This window comes from Nicotiana sylvestris, chromosome 12 (assembly GCF_000393655.2).
Source record: "Nicotiana sylvestris chromosome 12, ASM39365v2, whole genome shotgun sequence".
In the NCBI taxonomy this organism is placed as follows: Eukaryota; Viridiplantae; Streptophyta; class Magnoliopsida; order Solanales; family Solanaceae; genus Nicotiana; species Nicotiana sylvestris.
Window position 1 is genome coordinate 140,484,559 of NC_091068.1, and position 6,720 is coordinate 140,491,278.

Consider the following 6,720-nt stretch of genomic DNA (forward strand, 5'->3'; position numbering starts at 1 on the left):
TATACAACTATTCCAATTAAGTCTCTCTTTTCAAAACTATTTCTTGCTTACCCTTTTTCAAAACTGTTTTCTTACTTAAACTCTTCAAAACTATGTCGAGAACTCTCACTCCACTCTTAGACAACTAAGTTCTGCCCCTTTTGTGTGAGCCTTGCCTTGGGACCCTTGAGTTCCCTCTGAACTTGGACACACAAAAGTTGGCCTTTCCACAATGCACTTACTCTGTCTTGGCTATGAAATCTGGGTGTGAGCACTGCCCGGGATCCCTTGAGGTCCTTAGGGAACTCTGACACACCCAGATATGAGAAAGGCTATGAAATAATCTTGGTATTTGAGGTGTTGGAGTTAGATTTATTACATAACTCAGAGAGGAAGTCCTAATCAGGTGCTAAAAATCTGGGCCTGTTTTCAGGCTCTCTATAATGTAACTTTTTTTTATTTTTATTTTTTACTTACGTAATTCATTTCAATATTGGTCTGTAATAATCTGTTGTAAACGAATATTGAGGTTGGCTAGTGAAAAGGGGAGGGTAGTTATATATGCTATCAACATCAATGGGTAGAAACCATGCCTTAGGTTTACATTTCCTATATGTGCATTAGAATCCATGTATAAGACCAACACATTCAAAGCATGTTATGCATTAGATACCATGTTCTTAGGTTTACTGTTTCAACATCTCATTTGACAACATTTTACCACTTAGAAATCCTGCTTTAGTCTAAATAACAGCAGCAACATAAATGTTGCTCCTGCACGTCTTGAAGTCATGCTGTAACTCTTTGGGCATTTAGAAATCATGCTTTAGGAATTTTGCAACCATTCTGCATTGTCATATGTGCACGTTAGATGCCCTGTTTTAGGATTTTGTTCACACTCACTCAGTCACACCTAGCTAAACTACTGATGCATGAAAAAGACATAAAACAGTCTCATATTTGATTATCCTGTTTAAGTGAAACTGGTCACAATCCTTGCATTTCTTTACAACATTTAGAACAACATGATTTAGGTAAAGTAACTTCTAAATTGTTTTAATAATTCTGGTAACTGCTGCATATCATTTTACGCCTAGGCAAACCTTAGGTAATAAACTTTAAAATAAAAATCAGAGCCATCTTTGTGATTAATGTTTAACTGTCAGCATGTTAAAATCGGTAGGCAAGCTTGATTAGGACTTCTTCTCTGAGTCATGTAATAAATCTGACTCTGCTGTTATCACTTAGATACCATGATTAGGATCTGAATTTAGACCTTAATTGTGTATGAGTCATGCTGTTTATGTGTACTGTGTGTGGAGGTATATCTGAGCCTTTCATTTGTCTTCCATGCTCCCCTTAATTGAAGTCCTTCTTGTTTATTATATGTCGCCTTAGTATTTTACTTTTAAACTTGAGGGTCTGCCTAGAACCCCATTTTTATAGGATAGGAGTCCTAAATTCCTCCGCGACTGATAGGAATGGACGGGTAACAACATGCAATAGGGGTCGAGACCAACCCTCGCTTTAATTACCTTCACGGGACGGGAAGGGTAGATATGGATATGATGACCGGTGCGTTAATACCACGTGTAGCCCCTCTTTGAGGAGTGTCATACCGAGTATTGCATTGATGTGATCCATATTATTAATAAACCTAGGACACCCCCCTTTACATTCACAAATATGCTTAGATTGTAATTCTTTTTAAAATCTTGCTTTTCATTAATTGTTCTTTTTCAAACACCTGTGTATTTAAACTTAAATCCCCCACTATTTGAGCCATACTTATTTATTTGTTAATTGTACAAATTCACAAAAACTGTTTGGCCGGGAACCACACTAGTGAATCTTGAGGGGTGCCTAACACCTTTCCCTTAGGATAATTTCAAGCCCTTACCCTGTCTCTGGTTACCAAACGTAGTTATAAATGAACCCTATAGGTACCCTAACACACCTTAAATCGTTAGGTGGCGACTCTTCTAAAATGGAGACCTCATTTCCAAAAGGAAAGAGTTGTCTCAACCAAAAATGTCATAAACCCGATTTCGTGAGAAAAAAGGAGGCGCGACATACGCCTATCCGAATCTCAACCGAGCCCTCGGGGCTCCAAACCAAACATGTACACTACCTCAAAAACACTCTACGGATGTACTCGTGCATTCAAATCACCAAAATAACATCAACAACTATGAATTTAGCATCAAAATCATGAAATCATTTAAGAACTTCAAATTTTTCAATTTTCTCAAATACGGTCCAATTCACGTCATTTCAAGTCTGTTTCTTACCAAATTTAACAGACTCGACTTAAACCACATATAAGACCTGTACCGAGCTCCAGAACTATAGTATGGGCCCGATACCGTCAAATTTTAAACACATTTCATTTCCAAAATTCATAAATAATTCCAATCATTCCAGAAAATAATTTTCTTTAAAAATTCATTTCTCGGGCTTGGGACCTCGAAATTCGATTCCGGGCATACGCCCAAGTCCCATATTTTCCTACGGACCCTCCGGGACCGTCAAATCACAGGTCCGGGTCTGTTTACCCAAAATGTTGATCGAAGTCAACTTAAATTCATTTTAAATTTAAAATTCATCATTTTTCACAGATTTTCACATAATGGCTTTCCGGCTATGTGTCCGAACTACGCACGCAAATCGAGGTGATACTAAAAGAGGGTTTTAAGGCCTCAAAACGCAGAATTTATTTCTAAAACAAGTGATGACTTTTTGGGTCATCACAATTATACAAAGAGAACTTCCAAGAGGACTTACATCCATAAAGATGCAATTTACTACTTCAAACAAAGAGAACCAGCTACATTAAACAAATACTAACATGATATTAATGGTAGTAATTCAATATAGTAGTTCAAATTATATTTTGTTATAACTCTTTAAAATGATAAGATAATAAATATATGATAGAAGTCTATATAAATTATAGGTGGTTTAATTATTTTTCTTAATTAAGGAGATAAGAAAAATATTTTTATTTTTCTACAGATTTATCATATGTTAATTTTATAATGAAATAATATAAAAATTATAACAAATAATATTTTAAGACAATTTATAGATAGTTGAAAACTTATTATGAAGGATGGAGTTCAAACCATATAAATTAAATTTTTACATCAATTAAGCATACAAGAGATAGCCTCCTAGATCAGATGAACAAATCTTATCACTTAAATTAACTTTTAAGATTTAGCAAACTATACTTTTTAAAATTACTTTTGAATATAAAACTTTACGGTTTGAAATCGCCTTCAAATAGTGTGGATACATGAAAACCTTTTAATTTTATTTTTAAATTGTGTTAAAATAGTATGGATAAATATGAAAATCTTGTAAATATTTATCGATACTTCTTTTTGTTACTTTATTATTTAAAACTTAAATTGGTTCAAGATGAGGTCAGATCCAAGCACCAAAAAATAAGACGTCCTTTGCGAGTTTCACCCAGAACAAGGGCAAGAAATCGAGGACGGCTTCGCCCTAAGATAGGAGGTAGTAAATATGCTTCGACAAGGATACCTCAAAGAATTGCCGAGGAAGGACCAACTTTGCCCGAGGACGCAAACAATATCAGGGACAGCCGAACTGGAACGAAGGGTAAAACCGTCATTTGGGTAAGTTAAAAAATAACTGGCTTCCACTTTCTCCACTTAGCTTCAGGTTCCATGCCCATTTCTTCGAGAACTCTTCCTGCCAAACAACAAATGGAGGCTAAAAGAATACATCTATGTGAAGCTCTGGGTTTCCATCTCCAAACAATGTGAAATTTGAGTGCCAGCTCCACCTTTAATTCTAATGGATGCTAATTTGGGTTTGTTTTTTCCCCCCAACAGCCCCTTACACTGCTTTCTCTCCCTTTTCGTCTAATTTTTCTTAATCCCTAATATGTTATTTCCTTCTTTCTCCTATTTTTGGTCTTAGCTTCTGGGTTCGTGGAAACAATTTCCTATCTTGATTCCAGTATGTTGGTGACTCTATGATTTCTGATTTTTGGTGAGTTTTATTCCGTTTTCCCGTTCTGAATTTAGTTGAGTATCTAAAAATCTGTGCATGCATTTCAATCGTTGCTATGTTTAGAGATAGATACTTAGGTACATGTTTTTCGGTATTTTTGAGGATGAATGGATTCTTTGAAGTGCCTATTAACGGTGAAATTGGTACACATGAATAAAGCGAAATACAGAATCTATTTAGGAAATAAAGAAACCAAAAGACTAACATCGTTGGGCACCCGCTGTCTCTTTGATATGTGATTCCTTCCTATGGCTGCAACACAATTTGTCATGTTTTGGTTTTAAGTTATTTTAATTTTTCCCTTGTGGCATCATTGCAGAATTGTTACAACAAAATATTTGTTCAAGGGTGCTAGCAGAAATGCTCCTTTTAAATGAGGTAAGCCACTTCTTTGCTTGAAGTGCCTTGAAAAGAAGAGTTCTGATCAGCACCATGTCAAGAAGATGTTGGTAAACTCTATTTTTATAAAGTGCTCTACACTTCTCATGAGAAGAAAAAGATTCATATCTATTATACTATTAAACAATGAGATCCTTTTGAATTTACATAGATATCTCTTTGGATCAACATTTAATTGAATTAGGACAAATTATTATAAATACAAGGCCTGACAAGTTATTGTACGAATTGGTATTTCAGAACATATCGGGCAGCACAACAACACTACAACAAAGCGTCAAACTGGATTATTCAGCTAATGGGTCAGGAACAAAACAAGAAGGGGGCTTGCTGAAACTCAATTTCAGGAGCTCGGGTATGTACTTTAGTGGAATTTATAACTAGATGCAACACAACACTTACATCAGGCCTTGCAGTTTGAAAGTTGAAGGTTCTCTCTTTAGGAAGTGGTGCAATATAAAATGCTATACAGAATATTCCAACATAGATGAAGCATCATAAATATCAGGAACATATAACATTCCATAAAATTCAAACTTTACTGTACTTGAATAGAATGGAAATATTCACTAAAATCATTGAGTGATTTGTATCGAGAAAGAAGTCCAAAATTTATAATTCTCTTACAAACTCAAATACTTACCTCTTGAAACAAACACAGATTACCTCTTTGGGCAAATTTTTGTTGGTGATAAAGTGTGGTTGTCTTTGTATCTATCTTTGATTGTTTGATGTAGGTTGTATTGTAGGGCCACTATGGAACGGTAGGAAAAAACTTGACGTAGAATATCCTTAAATAGGATCCAACGAAGGGTCAGAAATGCTTAACGCATAATTAAGAGTGAGAGCTGTGAACGTTTTTCAAAATTTTCGAACCGCCATAAGTACCTAAAAATGCTGACTATGATGATGACACTGTAGGTTCCACAATTTTGAATTTATTCTTTTTCCTAAATACATTAAAATATTTTTGTTTGATGTGATAAATGTGTCAAATTGAAGAGCTCTGTAATCAAACAAAAATTAGTATATTGGGTGTGTTGCTGATTTCTTCCTTTTTGGAGGAGTTCTTTAGTATTAATTCACTTTTACTTTTATATGTGGCCTAACAAGTTCAATTTTGTTTTATGGGTCATAAGGTGCGCGCTGCTGTTTGGATTAGAAGAGTGATATTGTGTTATATTTTGTTCTTTCTTTTGTAGCTCAACAATTCGGGATAAAATAACTTCTCATGTCATGCCATGGTTTACTAGCGAGGCTGCTCAAAGAGATTCAAGCTGAAAATATGAAAGATGTTATCGAGGAAGATGAGGATGAAGAAGATGCATATGACAAGGATGAAGAGGAGATGACAGAAAAGAATGTGAGATTTTTTGCCTGCTTTTACAAAGTGATTCGACTTTTTCCTGTTAATCTATGCCATGTTATTCCAGTTAAAGAGGGTTACTAGATTTTTACAAATTCTGTTTGCAAAGTAAAAGTTAATGTGTTGCCCTTCTCAGCTGCCACATGTTAATAGAGGGTATTGTAGCCATAAAGATTGCTTTTAGAAGTTAATTTGAGTGTGTGTTTCTCTCACATCAAAGGCTTGAACCACTAGAATAGAGAGGGTGATGAAAATTGGCAAAGCAACTAATGAACTAACTCTTTTCTTCATTCTTTCGTCATGTATTTTCTTGATATCTTAGGATCTTTATTTTAAAGCAGTCTGTTTCATGAAGCTTTTGTAATATCCATAAAATTATCGTGCATATAAACGAATTGTTAACTGATTCGATATGTTATTTTATTATATTTTTAACTGATTCGATATTTTGGTTAATATCATTTTCTTTTGGTAAATAGTTCCCAGTTATAATTCTATTTTCATCTCTATAACTTTACAAAGTTGGTTCACTTTGTGCAATGTCTGGTAAGTTTTTGATTCAAGAAAGTGGGGTTTGGTTTCAAACTATTGATCTGTTTATTTTTATTTTAAAGCGGTAGTTCTGATTGCATTTTCTGAGATTTTGTAATCTTGACCTAGAATCCTAAATTCCGGATGTGAGCATGTCATTAATAAGCAAAGAACAGTCCAATTCACGATATAGGATAATGCAGTAAATATTTTTGATAAACTGATACCATTTTTCATCACATCCTTTCCAATAGACCTGAAGTTCTTCATAGGCATGCGGGGTAGAAAATCTTCTCTTGAGAAAAAGACAGACCAGAGATGACAGAGGGATTAGTTAGTTACCAAGGTGCATCTAACAATATTACATTAGATTGATATTTCCAGATCTGTTATCAAGTGGT

At 34.7% G+C, this 6,720-nt stretch overlaps 1 long non-coding RNA gene across 2 annotated transcripts; it reads left to right on the forward strand.

The window, feature by feature from the left end:
• Window positions 1–3,536: 3,536 nt before the first annotated feature.
• On the forward strand, window positions 3,537–6,194 carry LOC104243146 (uncharacterized). Of its 2 annotated transcripts, none has more exons than XR_715140.2 (5): window positions 3,537–3,623; window positions 3,931–4,002; window positions 4,343–4,401; window positions 4,663–4,777; window positions 5,625–6,194. It is a non-coding gene; the product is annotated as an uncharacterized lncRNA (long non-coding RNA). The 2 variants fall into 2 exon arrangements; XR_715139.2 differs by lacking the exon at window positions 3,537–3,623 and adding an exon at window positions 3,686–3,820.
• Window positions 6,195–6,720: the final 526 nt, after the last annotated feature.